This window comes from Monopterus albus, unplaced genomic scaffold (genome assembly GCF_001952655.1).
Source record: "Monopterus albus unplaced genomic scaffold, M_albus_1.0 scaffold71.1, whole genome shotgun sequence".
Lineage (NCBI taxonomy): Eukaryota > Metazoa > Chordata > Actinopteri > Synbranchiformes > Synbranchidae > Monopterus > Monopterus albus.
The window spans coordinates 1,278,509-1,300,062 of NW_018127951.1; the positions used below are offsets into that span (position 1 = coordinate 1,278,509).

General features: G+C 42.1%; 1 protein-coding gene across 7 annotated transcripts in view; it reads right to left on the bottom strand.

The window, feature by feature from the left end:
* LOC109963241 (leucine-rich repeat and fibronectin type III domain-containing protein 1-like protein) overlaps positions 1-21,554 on the bottom strand; it is a 242,384-nt gene that overhangs the window by 97,455 nt on the left and 123,375 nt on the right. For 5 of the 7 annotated variants that reach the window (XM_020605601.1, XM_020605602.1, XM_020605598.1 and 2 more), the window contains one exon: positions 1,331-1,523. The exons of 1 other annotated variant lie outside the window; for it this stretch is intronic. The gene's annotated coding sequence lies outside the window, so the exon portion shown is untranslated. Of the gene's footprint in view, positions 1-1,330; positions 1,524-5,781; positions 5,810-21,554 lie in introns of those variants that run through there. One more of the 7 variants, XM_020605604.1, reaches the window with a different exon arrangement.

Genomic DNA, 21,554 nt, shown 5'->3' on the forward strand with positions numbered 1-21,554 from the left:
TCAGGTCGAGGTGGCTGCTCATCAGAGACGTAGAGCTCCAGGGCCAGGGCAACCTGTAGAAAGGTATAGAAGCCTTCACTGAAACAAAGTCAAAGGAACGATACAACTGTGCCTGGTTTGTGTACATAAACAAAAGGCAAATGCTGTTTGTGAGAAAAAGAAATAATGAAGTGTGGAGGTGTATGCAGATTTGTTGAACATTCAGAGGCTCATTTCACTGTGTGTGTGTGTGTGTTAAGAGATCAATAGCTACTTAATGGACCTATTTGTTCATCAGAGTTGCTTCAGACGACTCAGTCAGCGCACACAAACTAGTGCAGCTATAAAGGCTGCATTAGCTCCAGTCACTGTCTCACACACACACCAACTGCAAGCTGTGTCAAACATTTTCTTCTATTATGAGTTTATGTAAAAGCCATTAGTGAGGTTACCTCTGGGACACCAGAAGCCCATCAAGCCCTGATGTACATTTATGGGTTTTAACCTTTAAACAGGACATTACATTTAAATTCTAAAAGACAGAATAAACAGAGGAAGCAGTTTCTTACACCCACTCAAATGGTTTGACGTGTCTTGCAAGAAATCAGGAATATCAAACTGGAAAAAAGAAAAAGATTTCAGAGCTTTTCCCACTGCCAAGGCCACCTGGAGCTGATCATGCGCGACACTGTGGTAAGAAACCCAGCAGGTGCAACTGCTCCATTTCACTGACTTTGATATTATCTTGTGCAGTTCAACAGTAGTTTTAATGAATCTCTACCAGAGAGAAATTTAAAAAGTTTGTACACTGTAATTGAGCAGAGCACAGGAAGTGCCGGAAAAAGACCACAGGCAAACAGCAAAGCACTGAACCTTTACAGTCTATAGATTTTGGATGCATTTCTACTGTTGACAAGTGTTGCATTGAGGACATTTTCCAGTATATTTCATGCCTCAATTACACATTGCAGTACAACAAAAACAGATGAGATGTCTCAGGCACACATCCTGCAGCTAGTGGATGATGAAACAACTGTAACACCACATCAGTGTTTCTAGCGAAGATTATGTTGAATCATGCTGACACTACTGGACTTAAATCAGCCTGCAGCCAGTGAATCCATAATTAGTCACCTCCACCAATCAGATCTGATGTATCGCCATCAAGCTCAGCCAATCAAAAGCAGAAAGCAAATGAGGCATCAGGCCTAAGCCAGAACTGAAGACTGAGATGATTAGATTGTGCTGAGACAGACTCAAATATAATTATCAAACTAAATTAAATGCTCTGACCGCAGTCGCTGGCAGTGATAGATCTCCATTAAATGACTCGTACCAAACAGCATCCTACCTCTATCAGTGAGGGATGGGCAACCTCTTCTCTCGGGGCATGAAGCAGTGCTGGCGCTCATCTGGGTTCACATGCACATTGTAGTGCACATGGCCACAGAGGTTTGACTGGAGGACCCTGCAGACGTGTGTTACAAGTCCTCAAAGTTCGTCATTGACTCAGCCAGCTGTCCATCAAAGTCTGCCAAGTTTGCCTGCACAGACAAAGAGGAGGATGAGTGGTGAGAGGGGAGGAACGGAGCAAGGGTGACAAGTGAACAGATGCAGTGAAAGGATGGCAGAGCAGCCAAATGGCCACTTGGCTGGTAAAGTGGCATCATCCTTCAAATCAGGACAAAAAAGAAATCCAGAGACGTAACAACAGGGAGAGACAGAAAAGGGATCTTTGTGGGTCAAAGAGGCTTCAGTGACAGAGCTCAGACTTCAAAAAGAAAGTGAGGCTGAAGTTGATACCGGGCAGCAGAACCGCGGCCTGGTCAACCATTACACCCCAGCCACTGTTTCACTGAAAAACAACCCCTGTGGTGGTGCAGGGCTCTATACTAGACCAGGTAGTTCAGCAGCACTGCCAAGCTGGTTTAACAATGCTGTGCACAGTGGCATAGAGCCAAACACACCCATCCAACTGATAATCACTTTCAGGATTTGCAGGAACCTAAAGCTAAAAGTAACACATTTGATGATCTGCAATCTCAATTTCTACACAACACTTTAAATGGAAAAAAAATAGCATGAGACAGAGGTCAGAGGGCTATCATGTACACCCAATTATGTATCAAAGTGCCCATCCTAGATCAATGTAGCCTAGTGACTTGAATTAACAGTAGAATAAATGTTAAATCACATTACAGCCAGTGTCCTAGATGACACCAACAGCTGGCTCCTGTCTGAACAAGTTCCTTCAAACTGAATGGATGAAAAAATGAATACAGGAAAAACATACATGGTTTACATATTCTCACTTTATCAGATCACACTGATTACATTTTCTGGCAAAGCCAAGCATTACAGATGAAAATCAGCCTTTGGCTAACTCAGACACATTTCCAGAGATGTTCAGTGTACACTGTCCCTGTGTAAATAAATAGATTATGTCTGAATATTAACTCTGTGGTTTTAGAGGCACAATAATGAGATAAGCACTGATAACTCTGGTGTCAGGTCTATTTTCACAGAAATGAAAACACTGAACCGTTATGTGCATATCCACCGATAAGCCTGCGAAATGTTGGAAACTTTTACTGTGGCACAATAAATAAAAAAGTTTGCACTGCAGAATACATGCACAGATGTATGTTGAACTTTGCAAATGTCATTCCAGTAGGTCAATGTAAAAAACAGCAGAGATTTTCAACCACTTCCTACAGTATCTTGACTGTGTACTAGTCAGTACTACCGAGACTGAAATAGCACCTGTGGCATTAAGGAAGCTTTACTTCGTTTGAGAAATTAACAGTGTCACAGTAATATTATGGTCATCTCACCTTTATAACCGAAAGCCTGTGTTAGAAACTGTTTGAAAGACGTGCGTTTCCCAGGTGGGCATGAACTAATGAAAGACAGCACGAGTTACATTATGGGTAATGTAGTGTTTAGGGCGCTTAAGAGGGACTACATGTTGGGCTATTTCAGCCTATACTGGATACTTTGAGCTGAAAATATGATAACCAACTGCTGGAGCAGTCCCTTGGTGCTGTATTACCAGCCTAGTGTAAGAGATTGAAGTGACACCTGGCAGCCTGGTCTCATGCAGTCTGGCTGAACCTGCAGTAATTCCCTGCTGCTTCCAGGTACAGAGCTGACCTTGTCTGGTTGTTGCCAAGGCTCTACGTGGCTGTTCACTCTGATGGTAAAAACATGGAAGAACAAATGAAGCCAATGAAAACCGTTGGAGCTAAAGGGAGCATAGACAGATGGTGTGAAGTCCCTCTCACTCACCTCTATAGCTTCAAGTGCAATTTTGATTAAATGGCCTCATTGTCTCTTATTTTTGCCACTTCATAAAATCCTGCTCTTGTTCTCTCAATCAGTATGTTTCCAGGCTTTCATCATCCCCACTGAAATATTCAACATCCAGTCTCCCATAGAGACATATGGGAGACAAGCTTGGCTCACTTCTTAAACTGTGCTGCCACACTTTTCAAAAGATCCACTGAGACTGAAATAGAAAAGACTAAATAGGTGACAGTGAAAAACTGTTTGGGTTCCTAAGCATATTTTCTGGTTGGGAACTGTCAGCAATTCTATAAAATAATGCTGGCAGTCCTCACCTTGCTGCCCCAACATAAATCATTCCAGCCTGGCAACTCTACACTGGCCTCAGCTGAGTCCACGAGCCTCCTTTTACCCATCCCCAGAGACCCTGTGGTCATTCATTAAAAAGAAAAAAAGTCCAATAAGAACAGCAGCAGGTTTTGGAATTTGCATTTCTGAGTCTGCATAGTTGTTCAGAGCGTTGCTGTTCCTTGTGGGTACAGTACCTGCTGAAAGTAAATCACACGCTGTGGCATACAGATACATCCTACAGCTACAACCACATGTGAAAGCAGGAAAGAAGCTCCAGCTGTCTAGAACTTTGGCAAAGTCTTAGATTTGGTTTCAGCACCTGGCTGACTTTCAGCTCTGACACAGAACAGGAAGTAAAGACATGAGAAACACAACATAACCACACACCAGGATCCAGTTGTTCCTTCTTTGTCTCACTGCTGGTTGGTTAACTGGAGGAGACAAGGCGGGTGGGAACACCAGAAGAGTCAGTTACACAACAATACAAATTCAGGTGTACTACAACAAAAGCTGTCTTGCACTGGTGAAATGTAAAGAGTACTACTGGGTTTGGCCAAGACTTACCCACTGCCACCATTGTCAGTGACACTACAGTATCAGCATGAATGTGTAGGTTAACCCAGTAATCTGACTTTGAGAAAACCCCTCCTGGTGGAAGCCGCCCCTGGCAGTCAGCCAGCATTCTCATCCTTTTAGGAAGTCACACATCTTGTATTAGGGATGTGAGGAATCTACGAACCACTCATCTATTCTGCTCTGAAGTGCTGTGCACTCTGTTTGGCTCCTCAGAACTACAACACACACAGATCACCTGGTGCCGACTTTCAGTTCCACTCTGTAGTGAACATTCAGGCCCGAGAAGCTCCGGTCACCTGCTTCATATTCTATACTCGCCTATTGTTGCACATGCTTTTAATTCCATAATTATTTACATTTATATACATTATTTACAATTATTACATGTTAAATGGGATCATTTTAGCTGACTGGAGGCATGTCAGTACCTAGTATGTATTGGTTAACTGACAAGAAGTTATACAGTATGTTTAAGGTCATTTACAAATGTTTCTATTGTCCAGCAGAAACATATTTATACTGTAAAATGTCCTGCTCCTACATTGTCACAAGTATTTAAAGGATTCTTTTAACCCCACCAGCAAGTTTAATTCTTTCAATTCCTCCTAAGATTCAGCACTGACACAGTCCTCTAATGCCACAGTGGCTGACAGTAACATATTCTCTATCAGCTTGTCCCAGTTCTTCGCCGACATGTGACATCCACATTGAGGGAAATATTTAAATCCAAGACTTTTTATGCCCACACCATTCTGTCAAATTTAATTTTTGTAAACTCTGGGTTCTCCATTAGAACTTAAGAGGATGTTCTGTGGGTGTGAATGATGTCTGACTGCACAGCATGAGCATATAATGGCGGGTGATTAATCACATCTTAAAGTCTTAATGGGGAAAAATGTAAAACACCACTAAATGTCATGAATCTTTCTTCCATGGAGGTGGTGTCTGGAAACTAAACATACTGAAGTGAAGTTACTGCAGTGAGAAAAAAAAACTCAAATAAGTTCTACATTTTGAAAGTACATTTTATGTTTTGAATTATGTGTTTCTGTAACATACCCTGGTGGTTAAAACCTCTCTCTCCAGTATCAACCTCAGCAACATTTTCTAAATAAGCAGCACAGCTTTTCATACCTGACTACCTTGTTTCTAAGCCTTTGATCCAACCTGGCAACATCAGTGTCAAAACTTCATTTTGCACAAAATAACCCTCTTCATTTAAGAGGACCTGAAGTGGCAACACTGACGTCCCTCTCACTGTACGTCCTTCAGTGCAGACTCTTACCAATCTAACCTGACAACCCAGCTCCACCCTGGAAAACAAAAATAACCTCTCCACTCCCAACAGCTTCTCTCTTTTCTGAGCCCTCTTACCTCATTTTCTCAAAGAACTGAGGTCAAATCTTCAGCAGCTCCACACTGGGTGAATAACTCCTTTCATTAGACTCATGAAAGGAGCTGCAGCTGAGAGTATTTGAATTGGCAACATAGTTTTTATTTCAGCTTTCAAATCTTTCTTCAACCTGGCAACTTTAACCATCTCTGCTTTGTAAATATTGAATAACCCAGGATATTTTCCCCTCACTTTACCTGATGTTCCCGTCTGTTTGTCCAGTACTGCACTAAAATAACCTCCTTGTAGATTAGATGGTAACAACAAACACTGAAGTTTCACAGGATGAAGGCAGTTGTACAGAAAAACCTAGGCTGCAGCCAACAACGCTAACAGGAAGTAGACAAACACACAACAGGCAGATCAGTGAAGAAACTGATCCTACACTTAGCAGGTATTAAGTTTACAAACTTAACTAAAGTGAGAACTGGTCACAGGAGCAAATACTGTTTAAACAGGCCAGAAAGACCTGACAACCAGAAGTCTGAAATCAACCAAGGGCTGAGTCCAAACTGAGAAACAAAGTCTTTGGGGACAAACTCAGACAACCAGCTAGCCAAGCTGAACTTTAGATGGCGGATTTATCTGCAGGCTGGATAACGACACTGATGGGAAACAGCTGTGAGTTGTTGGAGCAGTGGTAGAGACGGGCTGGGTGATGAAGCGGAAGGCCACAACAATAAGTCAGTAGCAGGAAGTGCTGTGGATCATGGTGTGCAAACCAGGAGGTGAAAATTAAAAAAAATATGAATCTGTGTGATCACAAACTGTGCTTGTCCTGAAGCTGTATGGCCACAGTTTTTCCAGATCTCTATCCAGGTTTTCAGCTGCCTAACATGACCATACCTTAGTCACAGTGTCTTTGCCACAGCTCTTCCTAACCCTAACCTGCTGTGCCCAGATAGTGTAGAGTGTTTTTATTTTTTCAATCATGAAATGTAATCTGGGCTGTAGCAGAATGGTCAATGACATAGGAAAAAGAACTGGCCTTCCTGGTGAGTCAGAGTGTGTGCTGTTACACAAAAACACACGGGCAAACTGCTTGACTGTGAAGGACAGCAAAAACCCACTCGCCACTGATATCACATGCCAACTTCATCTTTAATACTCACACTGAATACTTAACTCTGCGTGACCTGTGAACATGTCACCAGGTTTATCTCAGTGAAGATTCAGATACTAGATAATGATGAACTGACAGCTTCTGTTCCAAACAGAGTTTTGACAAGGCCGGCAGGTGTCATGACAGATGCTCTCAAGTTTATTATCAGAAGTTTAGAATCCTTTGTTTTTGGAACTGGACCCATACAGGGACTAAAACGTAGGGTCTCTTGAGCTCTGCTGCTCCAGCATTGACTGCTCTGTCTGTGACAGGTCTGCTGACTTTATGGACATGTGCTATGAACAGCTGCAGCGGCTTGAGTTTCATTCAGAACTCCAAACTAGCGACCAGCTTTAGAATCTACCTTTCTTTTTTCTGCTCCGCTCTGTCATTCAGTTCAGAGAGGTGCTGTTGGGATGGCTGTTGCTGTTAACAATGCTCCCAAAACAATTCAAAGTACACTGTGATGCACCCGGTGCTGCTGAGTGTAACAACATGCAGTACAGTGTGTTTACCTGTCCAGCTGCTCTGACTGGCAGTAAAAGAAGCTCCCTCATGTTACACACAACTCTTTGTGTCTAACACTGACAGCTGTAGAGAAAAGCATTACACCAGTTTATAAACTTGTAGCACAAACTGCAGAAGAGGAAGGGAGAAAAACTGGGTTTAAGCACGGTTTTCATAAAGTTTAATACAGTATGTTGTGAATCCCACATGATCTGTTTTGTCTATAAAATGTTGTGCACCACATACACTCACCTGCCACTTCATCTAGGAACATCTGTGCAATTATATGTAATTCAATGCAACACTTCCACTTACTGTATATGTTTATTATTGGGGTCATAGTTAAAGGTGGACTGGACTACATTATATTCAGGTAGTTCCCTGTACATGTCACCAAACACACAGATCAATGATCATTTAAGGCTGTAATGTTTCTTTGGGCATGTTCTCCCTGTGCCTGAGTGGGTTTTCTCCAGGTGCTCCGGCTTCCTCCCACAGTCCAAAGACATGTCTAAATTGCCTGTTGGAGTGTGTGTGGTTGTTTGTCTACATGTCAGCCCTGTGATAGACTGGTGACCTGTCCAGGGTGGACCCTGGAATAAGTGGTATAGATAATGGATGGATGGATGTTTCTTTGGTTGCTCTTTCTGTCACTTTTGCTGTTCTCGTGTTGCTTGAGAATTCTGGATGCTGTGTAAATGATTCACAGCAGCTCTAATGTAATTTTAGGTGCAAATTCAGGAGGCTCATGGAGACTTAATATGATTATTGTCTGGATTTGGATTATGGTCAGTAAATTTGAGTAAAACCTAGACTTCATTTATTCAAAGCACAAAATGTCACAGAAAATAAAGGCTTGGGAGTAAAATCCTACATCGTGCAAGTTCTGAGATCGTTCTAATTTCTGGTGAATATTCACAATAACTTAATGAATCATCAAAGCCTGAGACAGCTCCATGAGCCAAATAACCCTCCTGTCTGACACCACCTCCAGTTCCCCCAGTTACAATGGCTATTTCAGCTGAAACAACTTATAACAATCTGAACTGGAAACGTATGTATGTCTGAGACAAACACACTGTCTCTTTCTAACCTCATCTGTTTCTGGTGCTGGCAAGACAGCCAAGATAGGTGTATCTTTACAGCACATTGTTGTACATAAAGGCAATTCAAAGTGCTTAACAACAACGTATACACATAGATAAAACATTAACATGTAGATACTGATGAAACATTAGAATGCAATTTAGATAAAAACATCGAATGCAAATCAAAAGCAACAACACAAAGTAACAACGTGCAACAACTGTTGAGACCTAATACCATTAGATGCAGCAAACTGTGGATTCTCACTGTTCTCAGTATACTTTGCACCTGTTTTCTTCAGTCTCCCCAGGACTCTGAGTATTTTAATATCAGTTGAGTAATGCAAGAAAGACAAAAGCAGATAAAGTGCTAAGTTAATAGAATAGAAAACAATCCACTTCCACTTCCCTCCATGACATCATTTTTCTTATTCAAATAATTGATCATCCATAAAAGAAACCAGAGTAAAAGTGTAAAAAAGCCATCTATAAAGTTACAGTTACTGGAAGGAGGTGACCTGGTTTGTGTCCCTGGTGTGACACTGGAGACACTGGATGAGCAAAGCATGGAAGAACCTATGTGTCAGAAATACAGTATACTGTAGGCACACCTCCGCTTGTTATAGTTCCACAAGACGTGAAGTGAAGCTCATTATAAAAATCTCTGGAGGATGAGTAGAGTCATGTGACCAAGACTGAATGGAGAGTGACCACCTGCAAGTAGTGCACTAAGCTAAAAACTAGGTCCTTTGTTACCACCATAGATTAAAAACAATGTACATTGTGTCTTTTGTCCTGGATAAAAATAACTCTGCCCTGGAAACCAGGAGAGAAACACTGGATGCACTTACTAACTGCATCCACAGTCAAAAGGTTCAGTTTGACTGCTGTATCCCAGCTTGTCTACAATTTCCACTCTGTCGCACTCCGATTCTCATGTGTGTTGACATGTCATACTGTTATAAAATTAAATAAATAACAAATGAAATCACTCCAAACTGGCAGCCAGGTTTTCCCCCATCCTGCTCTTAAAGTTCAACTCACCAAAACTTTCCACCCACTCTAACAAGTCTGCTAAAAATGCTTGACCTTGAAAATTCTGACTACCTTCAAACCTGGCAACCCGGCGGACACAGGCTCAGAACACTGGCACCAGCTGTTTAAAATTATTCCAACTTGGCAGCTAATGTATGCTTCAACTCTCACCTGCTTTTGCTGGTATGAAATAATTTTTACTGGATTAACATCACTCCAAACTGGCAACCTTGTCAGAGGTTCAAACAAGCTGCACAGCAACTGTCTCCAAAATTACCCACCTTCTTATAAAAATGGCATTGTTCCTGTTCTCCATTAACCTTTGCACCTGTTAACCATCCTGACAACATCTGCCTCCACACACCTCCTCTGCCACAGGTTAAAACTCTTTCAACTTGTGCCCTGCATCAAAGCGAACCACTTCACACCTGAAGAGCCTGACATGGCAACGAGATTCTTTCCACTGAGCTCCCTCCAAATCCACTTCTCTCCTCTGCTTAAAATCACTCCAACATGGCAACTCTGCCCTGCTTTTGAACCTCCCAGCAACCTGGCAACCGCAGCAGGTGCAGCACGCTGTGGTGAGATAAGCTGAGAAGGACAAACTCCCCTTATCCTCCCCCACCCTCCGCTCTGTCTTCTCTGTATCAATGCAGCTTTGTTCACAGACTCTGTAGCCATGCACACATACACACAGTACACGTGTACTGTTACAAACATGCAGAAAGTGTGCAATTTATACGTGTGCATGAGAGAGAGTGAAGGTCAGCACAGCAGTGAGCAGCTCCTGAGGTCAAACCCAGGTGATTCTGTCTTCGTTCCAACTGCATGTTTCCATCAGTCACACTGTCACCTGTGGGTTTGGCTCTGCTTCCTGTATGAGGATGTGACTTATACATGCTGACTAAAATGCTCTACAGGTACAATTATTAACCAAAATACACCAAAGATCCAATAAAACAAGACAACCAGGATTGTAAAATGAGTGCATTATATCTGAATTTGAAAAAGATTTAAAGGCGACTGGCTCCAAATAGAACCCAAAGATATTCAATTCAGTTCTATTTCTATAGCACCCAATCACAGTGAGCATCATCTCAAGGCACTTTACATAGAGAACACCCAACAAAGTGACAGTGGGGAGGAAAAACTCCCTTTAAAGGAAGAAACCTGGCTCTGGGTGGGCGGCTGTCTGCCTCGACCGGCTTCAAATGTCACCGAGTGAACAGGCTGCCTGCCTTTGTCAGGTCTCTATATGAAGGTGTTTTGTTACTGTAGACTTTGGAAACTGATTTTGACTATTCAAGCAGCGGTCAACAGCGAATGACTGCTCCGACCGAGGTCAGCACAGCTGGGGTCAGATCAACAAATATGAGATGTATGGTGTTATCATGGAGTCTTTGGCCAAATACAGTCACTGGCATGCAGAGAGCACATTAATCAGAATCAATCTCCCATCTATAGTCATTTTAACCCGGTATACCTTTTGACGAACACACCCAGACGTGATCATATCATGCCTGGTCTTCATTCTCTCCACTGGTTGCCAGTGCATTTCAGAATAGATTTTAAACTCTTCCCCCAAACAACACTCCATCACTGACCTTGCTCTCTTTAAATCCAAACTAAAGACTTACGTATTTACTCTGGCTTTTGTTTCTTAGTCGAGTTACACCAGTTTTAGTGTTGATCACTTGTATTTGTGTCCATGTTGTCAGTGTTTAATGATGAAAGTTATATTTACATCTTTATATTGTTATGTTTAGCAGCACGTCGGTAAACCTTTAGCTGTTTTTAAGTGCTATATACTGTAAATAAAAGTTGCATTGCGTTGGCCTGCTGCTGCTAAATATCACCCATCCATGATGTCTGTCCAGGGTATCCTCCACAGGTTGGCTAGCAGGAGCAGAACACAGTAGTCAGCCACAGATGATTTCATCTTTTTGACAAAGGCTTCTTGTCTTTTAAATGCCAACCGTCAGTAAATGATAAGTGTGACTCCATATGATGTTTTATATCACACCTGTGTGTATGTGTGTGCAAAAAAAGACAAACAGATGGAAAAGAAAATGAGAACGAGATACTTGTGTTAGTAAATGTGTAGGAGCTGCTTCAAGCCATGGGAAATCCTGCAGTTTTACAGTGGTGAAGCCTGGCACGCCACAGGCTGCGGGCGTTTAACATTAAACATTTCAGTTCATGCGCACATTGAATTGATTTGAAGGCTTTAAAACCTTCACAGCTTTTAACTGTGCACAAACTCTTCAGTCATTGTCTCTACAGTCTGTTAGTGCATGTGTGTGTGGGCTGGAATAACTCATGTTGTGGGAACTTCACCTCCTTCTGTGGACAAAAAGCAAGTCACCAAAATGTACATCATAAAGTTTTAGAGGGTCTCTGAGAAATAAATGTAAGTCTGTGTAATGTTGTCTGAAGTGATGGAAACATGACTGTGTGTCTGTGTGTGTGTAAACTGGCACACAGTTGACCTGTAACACTCATCGTCATGGAAACCTCCAGCTGATTGCAACCCATAATAACCATATGGCCATGGTTTGTGCAATGGGGTGGGGTATGTCTGTGGCTGTGTGTGTGAAAAGGTTTCTAACTTCCTCGTCAGCACCACCTTCATCCTTCAGCCTCTTTCTCAGTCACCAATCAATTCTCATCGCCGTGGCAACCATGGAACCCAATTAGCGCCACCTTGTTAGGCGCTGTGTGTATGTGTGTGCCTTTCTGTGGTTGTGTGCACCCATCTGAGCTCATTACCATCATTGTGAAGATGTGTTGTCTGGTCCTCACACCGTCAAAGGGCTGTTTGAGGGGTCAGACTTCAGATTAGAGCCAGGTTTAGCTGTCTGGTCCTGACACCGTCAAAGGGCTGTTTGAGGGTTCAGACTTCAGATTAGAGCCAGGTTTAGGTTAAGGTTAGGCTTAGGCTAAGGGCTGGGGTTAGACCTTTAGCTGTGATGCTTAGGAAGCCTGGGAACTCCATTAACAAAGTTTTTAGGGTGACCTTGAAAATGTATCAGGGAGAGAGAGAAGAGAAAAGGAGGAACAGAGGGAAAAGGGACATGAAAGGAGCAGATGCTTTCTTCCTCAGAGCGAGGTGCGCAGATTGACATCAGCCGATTGTCTGCAGAAGAGCAAGGGCAAACAGCTTGGCTGTTAAAAGTTCTTACATCAGTAATTACACTCAAGTTATATCTTGTACACAAACACAGGATTTTAACACAGTATTTTATAGTGAAGGCTGGGTCAGGAAGATTTCTCATACGTCAAAAGAAAGTATTATATTTTATGTAGCCTATATATTTTAGGCTTAGAGAAAACAAGCAGTGCCACAGAACCACAGGCTACATATTTAATGACTGAGATGACTGTTTAAACCACCATAACTACACTGAGCATGAAATCAGAGATTAGGGTCTAACTGGTTGCTCAACAGTTTAGTAGGGATTAATACAGGGGGATGAGGGTCTCATTCCCCCATTACATTTATACATTTCACAGTATTTGTAATAACTGCTCATCATGTGCCTCCATAACCTAAACATCCTCTCAGTTCTGAGTGTCAGCCTGACAGCACAACACACTCAGTGTTCACTGAACTTCTGCTGTATGTCGGTTTACACACAACAGCTAACAGCTGTGAGCACAGCTTGAGGCTGTGTGCTGTTTTGGGTTAGGGTTAGTTGATCGCTCACAGATCTAATACACAGATAAAGAAATGTAAGGGATAAAGAAAACCTGAAGTGAAGACAACATCTCAGTCTGGCAGGTTCTGATGTGCCTCACACCATCAGAGAGCTCAGGGTTTGGTTACTGATGATCCTAAACCTGATGGTGAGTCTTTATTTTTGCAACAACTTTCACCCATTCAAGCAAATTAAGCATTTGAACATGAACTGAATCCTGAGCACACAAACACAGATGAACACTTAACTTATCACTGCCCACCCAGCCACTGACTCGATCGTCACAGAGCTAAAAATCCCATCATCAAAGAGGAGAAGAGAGACAAAAAGGAACGCAGGAAAAAGTCTGCTCCTCAACAGTCTGAAGAGGATGAAACCAGGCAGCACAACAGGTTTCTCCATGTGGCGACTACTGTTACAGTTTACATGATGTGAAAGTCTCCCACTGGTCATGAGTGACACCGCAGGAACACAGACTGCTACCTTCAGAGATGGTCGGATGACACATCAGGCCGTACTTATTTCAAACATAATGAACCTTTTCCACTGTGTGTTGAGCGACATGGCCAAGGTATCAGGATGAAAGTGAAATTAAAAAATGAAATCAAGGAAAGGAGATGGACAGATGGCAGGAATGAGGAGGAGACTGAAAATGGAAACAGTGAATGTAAGAGGGTTTTACTGAGGGCAAGAGAAGGGACAGTGAAGAGCTGCGATGTGGAAGGAGCCGAGGAGAGTGAGAAGCTTCTGAAGGACTCGACGTTTAAACATAATTAATGTGAGGATCAACTGTCTGATTCAGTGAAGAAGTAGGATAATGATCAGACCACAGCTCCCCAGGGCCTCCGCGGCCTCTAGTGTCCTCCTCCTCCTCTCACTCCCCATTTCTTTCTTCATCACCATCTTTCATTTCTGTTGTCCTTCATCAGATAGGACGCCTCTCCTTCTCTCCCAGCTGTCTGGTCTCCTTTCTCTCTTATCTTCTCCAGTTTGTAGATCTTTGTCTCTTTCACCAACTCTTTCCACTAGTTTTATTCATCTCCTTCTCGCTCACCAAATGAGGACTTCTGTCTCCACCGTAGCCTCACTGATAATGGCAAATATGCAAAGCCAAGGTATAAACATTATTTTTATAGTTTAGACATGAATGTAGCAGCTTTTCAATTCAATCTCTACTCAAAATTCACCCAAATGAATGTGATTCTGTAGGGGGGGATGCTTCTTTTCTCACTTAAACTTCCTTCTCTGACCTACATTGTTCTGTTCTTTGTCTGACCCACCTCCAACTTTTAAAACAGTCCTTCCCATCATTGCCCGAACACAGTCTAGTGCCCCAAGAGCAGGGAGGCCCCTCCACTGCTACTGTGTCTCCTAGAAATTACATTTATATATAACTAAGCTGGAACAGCAAATAGTTAGTAGCCAATGTGATCACAGGCTGTTCATGAAGTCACAGCTGACATTTCAGGTTATTACTGCCAGTGTGATCAGTTTGCATTAGACTCTGTTACCAAACTGCAGAGAGACTGGGAGTTTGAGTTTCCGGCTGCTTACACTTGAGCAAATGAGGCTTGTTTAAACTTTGTTTTAAAGCTGAACTCACTAAGTATGTTCCAGTACAGCAGTTCCACAGAGTTAGTTTTGTACGTTTCTCACTCAACACCTCAAATTCAATTCCAAACGTGGCCACCGTGCAGAATCTCCACAGCCCCTGTTAGAATGCAACAACCTCTCAGCCCTTTTGTCCAAAACCCACTTACCTTGTGTGACTTCAGTACCATGAGTCTGTCTGCCGCTTAGTGAAATTAGATCCTGTAATATTACCCAACAGCGTAACCATAGCTAGAGCGGGAGGGAGAGAGAATACCACTAATTTTACTGTCACCAGACTGTCTGGCTGCCACTTACTAATGTTCTGGCTTTTGATTTTCCTTCCTTACCAACACAACTGACAAAATCTGACACACAACTAATGAAAACTCACAGCTCTGGTGTTTCTCTTCTTGTAGATCTACAGTACAAATTCGAACATCACTGTTGGCTGCCAACAGTGATGTTTCATTAAGAGACACTCTAAACCTTTATTTAAAACCAAATTACCAGACACTCACTCACTTCACAGCTCATGATCGCAGCCCAGCAGGTTTTCAGTTGGACTCTAAGAGGATCTATAAATTAATGAATGAATTAGAAAACTAATCAATCAGATGACAAAACAGTCCCCTCCATTCAGACATCCAGATGTGGATGTCCTCTATCTGACTGGATAAAATCTTGATGAATCAAGTGTCTGTCATTGGTCTTTAGTTGTTTTCCAAACTGGAAAAATATGTCAAGAAAACAATTTGTCCAAAAACTATCCACTAAAATCCATTTCAAAATAATCTGAGAATAGCATCCAACAGCTTTAGAATGAAGATTTGTTTTATGGTGTTTATTACAAACTTGTATTTATATTGAGAAACTCAAGCTCTATGTCAGAGGACCTCCCTGTTTATGGGGTTTGCAGGTAACAGGTGTAACGAGCTACATGATAAAACACAAGAGCAGCAGTAAAGTAACAGCGGTCGTACCAAAGGAGAAAGTTGTCAATAAGGAAGAGGTAGTGCTTCAGTTATTACAGAGTCCACTGGTCAGACTGGCGCTGTCCTGTCAGACTTGATCAACTGGTAAATGACTGTTTTCTAGATTTAGATCCTGGAGCTAAAACCTGCCCGGGCTGTGTGAGGCTGGTTAGTGTGCAGTTGCTCGCACGGTCATCTGGTCACTGGACGAGTAAGTTTTCAGCCTGAAAGCTAGTGACCGGTGAGTCAGTCACTTAAAATGTAATCCTCTGGACAAGTCAGTCAATCAGTCAGTCAGCCACTTACCAAAGTCAATAGAAGTCACCTAGTCAGTCAGCCAGTCGATCAATACTTTGTTTTGGCAGTGAGAAATAGGCTGAGGGTCATACGCATGAGGATATTTTTAGTCATCAGCTGATCTCACAGAGTTATTACTATAACCACTAATGGCCTCTGGCACCAGTCTTCTATCAAACACACACACACTTATCCTACTGATTGATCTGGAGTGGGCCTCTTCGCCTTCATTCTCACTGGTCTGCCTTAATCAGATGGAGATTACAGAGGGAGAACAAGAGGGTGTTGCGTGCACGCGCGTACGCACACACACACACACACATGGAAAAGCACAGCTGACAAGCCATGAATACAGAGATATACAAACCCCTGTGAAAGAAAGGAGCTAGAGAAAAGAAAGCAGAGAAGAGGCAGGCAGTGTTTGGTGTGATGGAGTGAGAGCGGCCGCTGGTTGGATAACGACGTCACGAGTGCTCTGTGAAGTGCTCTTAGCTGCTACGTGACAGTCAGTTAGTCGAGCTGGAAACACTTGTACTTATAACTGTGAAGGACTCCCATTTATAGTCAAGTAGACCTCTGTCTCTCTCTCTCTACTTTCGACTTCCTCCCTCTTGAATTTAAAGTGAAATTGTTAATCAGTGTGGTTCAAAATATAAACAAGTAATATATACAAGTGGGTGACAGATGAGAGGAACCTCCTGACTGAGTGAGTGGAAACACAAACAGCAGGGTCACTGATCAATCAGCTGATCGTTGTCCTGATGATGATTGATCTTTTTATTCCTGGAATGTGAAACACTGACTCTCCAGAGCCAAAGGCGGCGTCCGACCAACAGACTCACGGAGACTCAGCTGATTCTCATGTCTGACAAAGAAAATTATCAGCTCCTCACATTAAAGAAGGTGGAACCAGAACATGTTGATGACTGTTGCTGATTAGAAGGTGAAATGTGATATATATGAAAATCTAGCTATAGACTCTAGCCCTCCCTCTCCTTGCTTGCTCCACCCAACCCTTCGTAAACACAACACTGGTCACACAGTGTCACAGTCACCATGCAGCGAGCTGACTGCCTGCTTCATGTCTACTACAAACACAGCACAACTCTATAGGAACTTCCACTACACAACGGACACAACACATTTACAGCCAGCACAGATTATGAACATCGGCAGAGAAAGAATGAGTGTCCTGAAAAAGCACTTGACTACTCTATCACATGCCGTTCAAAAACACATTTGAAATTAAATATAACACAGTGTCAATAGACGCATGTTTGATTTTCCACACTGAATGTAGAACTTGCGACTCATCTGTGGTTGTGTAGTCCTTGTTTCTGTTTTCCGATACATCCGCACACCTCTCCTGTTTCTTGACTTTGCAGCAGGCTGTTCTGATCACTGGCTGTAGAGCAAATGTGCAATGTGACTGATCAAACATTGTATTTAGCCGGTAATGCAGTTTGGATTGCAGTAGAATCTACTGCTAATATTCCTTGTACTTTAGCTTAACTTCTGCTGTTTACTGAGACTGTCTTTATGTTGGGTATAGTGGGCCACCTCCAATAAAAAGTGTTGGAGAGACATTATGTGCACATTATATGACTAAACCTACTGGATGTGGAGGGCTGGACATTCCAGCCATTTGAGGTTATTAAATACACCATTCAGCAGCAGTGAGCATTAATATGCTGCTGCGGCCTCAACTCTTCCGGGAAGGCTTTGTACAATGGGGTCAGGGCCAGGTGCATGTTTCCACACACCAAACTGAGAAACCCATTTCCTTATGGAGCTTTGTGCACAGAAATCATCAAGTTGAAATGAGAAAGACACAAACCGCTGACACAAAGTTAGGAGCACACTGTTGTTGTCAACCTCGTAAAGACAACCCCAGGCCAAAAGGCATCCACATACGTTTGGCCATGTAACTTTGCTAAAGAGCATCAGGTACATCAGGGATCGTACCCTTTTATATTTTTAACCATTTGTATTTGCTGCTGAGTTTAAAATCTGAATTATTCCAGTTATTTTATAGTTTCTGTCTGTAGTTTGGTGTACTGTCTTTACTTTAGTAGGTTTTCAAAAGTTTCTTCTAGCTGACCCTCAACTACAGTAAGATAATTTAAGATGAAGTAAGATCATTTCACACTGCAGTGTACCTTTCAAAGTGTACAAGAATATATTCATACATTTAGAAATAAAAAGAAATCTATGCTAATTAAAGCAGATCAAACTGATATTATGCTGCTAATTGCGTTAAGTCATTATTCAGGAGAGAAACAGCACAAAGGAATCTGTCATAACGTGGTGGAAGAACAACCGGATTAGGAGGCCTTTAAACAAATCCCTTCATCACTTAAATAATTAACCTAAGCCTTAATTAGTCTGAGAGTGTCACTGTACCTGATAAGGTGGATTTCAGTGGAACAGAGGGATGCAGGCTCACTGATCACTGTGAAATCACAGCATCACTGTGGCTCATCAGCTGTTTCTTGCAAAGAAAAATAAGAAGAGATTATTGGAAAATGAAACTCTTAAAATGCAACACAAAGGATTTTCTGTACAGCAGAATGAGCCCAGATGCAGAGAGCAAAGGAGAGATAGAAAAGGGAATTACAGAAATGCATTACAGAGAAGAATAGCAGGGAAGAGTAGTTCTAATTTAGAAGGAAAATGAGGTAATACAGGTTTTTTGTGTGGAGACAAAAAGGGGAGCAAGAAGCTCAATAGGCTGCAGCAAACAGCAGAGGACGTGAACAAGTGGAGCGGAAAGTTAAGACAACAAACAAACAAAAGACTGTTCTCTACAGAACAACTGCAACTACGGTTCAACCCACTGACGTCAACAGCAGGTCTGCTGCCATCGCTCAGGTTTCTTTAAACCATGATGATCATGTGGCCCATATGGATAAGGAAAACTGCTTCTTTGGTTCTGTGGCCGAATGATGCTTGTTGCTGGTGTAACACTATCCTAGTGTGTACGTATTGTCTAGTATCTTTGGTATGAGGAATTTTCTACACTATTAAGGCCAGTACAAGGGAGAGTTTTTTCCCAGATCAAAGTCATCCAGATTAGTAGGAGCCAAGACGTGAATAACCACAGTGAAACAAACAATCAAACACAGCTTGTGGTAAAGTAGCTGGTATGGTAAATGGATGCAAATTCCACATTCATTGACCTATGGAAAGGCCAGAATACCATAGTTTAACTAATTGTCTATAGCTAAAAGCTACTATCAAGCACTTCAAAGTTAATTTCTCAATTGTTCTCAAGTTGTACAACAATAAACTTCACATATTCATATTCCTTTCAAGTTTTACCAAGTGCTAGAAAAATCTGATGAAATTCCAGCAAATTCCAAGCAAAGTGCACTTTTTGTATTCCCATTACAAGTTGAGTAGTTCCTTCAGAAATTACCACAAATGCGTGCCTAAAGGCAATTTAGTAACCCCTTATAAAAACAACTCTAAAAATGTCACACATTCATATTTTTTTCCACTTTAAACTGTCCAATCTTTTAAAACTACTTGTTCCTGAAATATACATATCAAATATGAATTATATTTCTGGAATTTGTAACCCTTTATATGCCAGTATGTTTTCATAACTCCATATTTTTTATGGGAAAAATATGAAAAAAAACAATGATTTCCAAAAAATACATTTCAACCAGGATTTGATTATTTTTATTATTAGGCCCTGGGATGGGTCAATGATTGGTAGCAACATTGATTTTGATACATTATTTTTTTTTGGCAGTGGCAGATTTTAAGTGCCTAGTGGCAAAAAGTGTCCACTTACAAAAATGTCAAACTCATAATACCCTGTTGTGTTCTAAAAATAAATTAAAAAATACAAGATTAGTTTGAACCAGAACATTTATTTACAACAACACAACCAGGAACACTGAAAAACATGAACTTTGAAAAACTATTTACAATAATATCTATTTACGGTCCAGTTCAAGCAGAGCAGACGCTTCAAATGGCAAGGGAGTGGTCCCTGCAGATGTACTTTTTGCATTTAGAGCAGGTGCTTCCAACCCTCTTTTTTGTGCACATATAGCATTTCCATCTGCCCTGCTGCTTGCTCCTCTGAGCAGGGCCTGCAGCTGCAGCAGCAGCAGCACCATCACCCTGCAGTCCCATTACTAGCGCCGCAGCTGATGATGCCCCGGGAAGGCGCTCTCTCCTCTTTATGTGGGGCATCACAAGCTGCTCTCCCACCTCTTTTATGAAGATCCTCCTCTTGCTGGGTTTATGCCCCTGCCAGGAGGGATCCAGGGAAGTCCACAGGACAAAGGCGTTGTAGAGGGACATGTCCAGCAGGTTCTGAAAGAGCGCCAGTGGCCACCTGTTGGCTTTCCTCTTGCAAGAGTATGTGCTGACAACCTAACAAAAAACCAAAAAATAAAACAATACAATATGAATCAATGATCCAAGTATTCTTTCACGATACACATTTATATTATATGAAAATGCTCATTTGAACATGTGAGTAAGAATAAATAAATGTGTGCATAACTGAAGCATAATGGCACCTACCTTATAAAGGTTGTCAACACCTCCTTTGCAGCGGTTGTAATCTTGAATAATCACCGGCTTCCTCTTCTGTCCCTTGCCAACATCTGGTCCGTGGTACTTCGTGCTGAGAAGCAGCACATTCCGGCCCCGTCGTGGTATATAGGACACAACCGTGTGCGTGCTGGTGAAAGCAAAGAGGGAGGAGTACACCTCTCTCCCTCTTAGCTGCTGCAGGCCTGATGGAAGCTCTGGTTTGTTCCTGCGGATGGTGCCAACCAGTGCCAGTCTTCTCTTCAGCAGCTCCTGGGACAGCGGGAACGAGGTAAAAAAAAGTTGTCGCAGGTGACCACATGTCCGCGGAGCCGCTCTTTCAGCTGCATCACCACTATCATTCCCTGGTTTACACAGCCAGGTGCTGTACCTCCTCCCTGTAGGCTGACTCATCGCTGTTGCTGATGAGGCCAATCACCGTGGTGTCGTCTGTAAACTTGATGATGGTGTTGGAGCCATGCACAGGCCTGCTTTCATGGGTGAAACAGGAGTAGAAGAATGGGCTCAGCACACAGCCCTGTGGTACACCGGTGTTGAGGATAATGATGCAGGAGTAAGTGTTGTCTGACATAAAATGCTGAGGCCTAGTGGTTAGAAAGTCCAGAATCCAGTTGCAAAGGGAAAATTATTCAGGCTCAACACAGTCAGCTCAGTCACTTCAGTTGCCAGTACTAAGGAATGTTCTGTGGGGTCTCCTGTACAAAGAGCAGTAGATGCTGGGGCAAATTCAAATGTACATTTAAAAAGTGTCAAATATTCCCACAATTCAATGTCACAGAACTCAAATCTCCAAGAAACAAACTTTTCAGTCTGTTAGGTATTTTTAGTCAGATAGATATTGGATAGATACTTTATGTATTAGAAATGTTTAGTGGAGATAGGATGTCTAGTTAGACTGTTAAATGCTTAGTCATGCTTATGAGTTTCTACAGGGTACATCTGGTCAAGGATAACTAGAGAGAAATGTTGATGACTGTCAGCAGACAGGGTGTTTAATATTATTATTATGACGTGTAGAACTGTAGCCTTAGCCATAATATGTTCTTATGTTTAAGTCACGACATGTACTAGAGGTCGTGAGAATGTTTTTAGCTACACACCACTTAA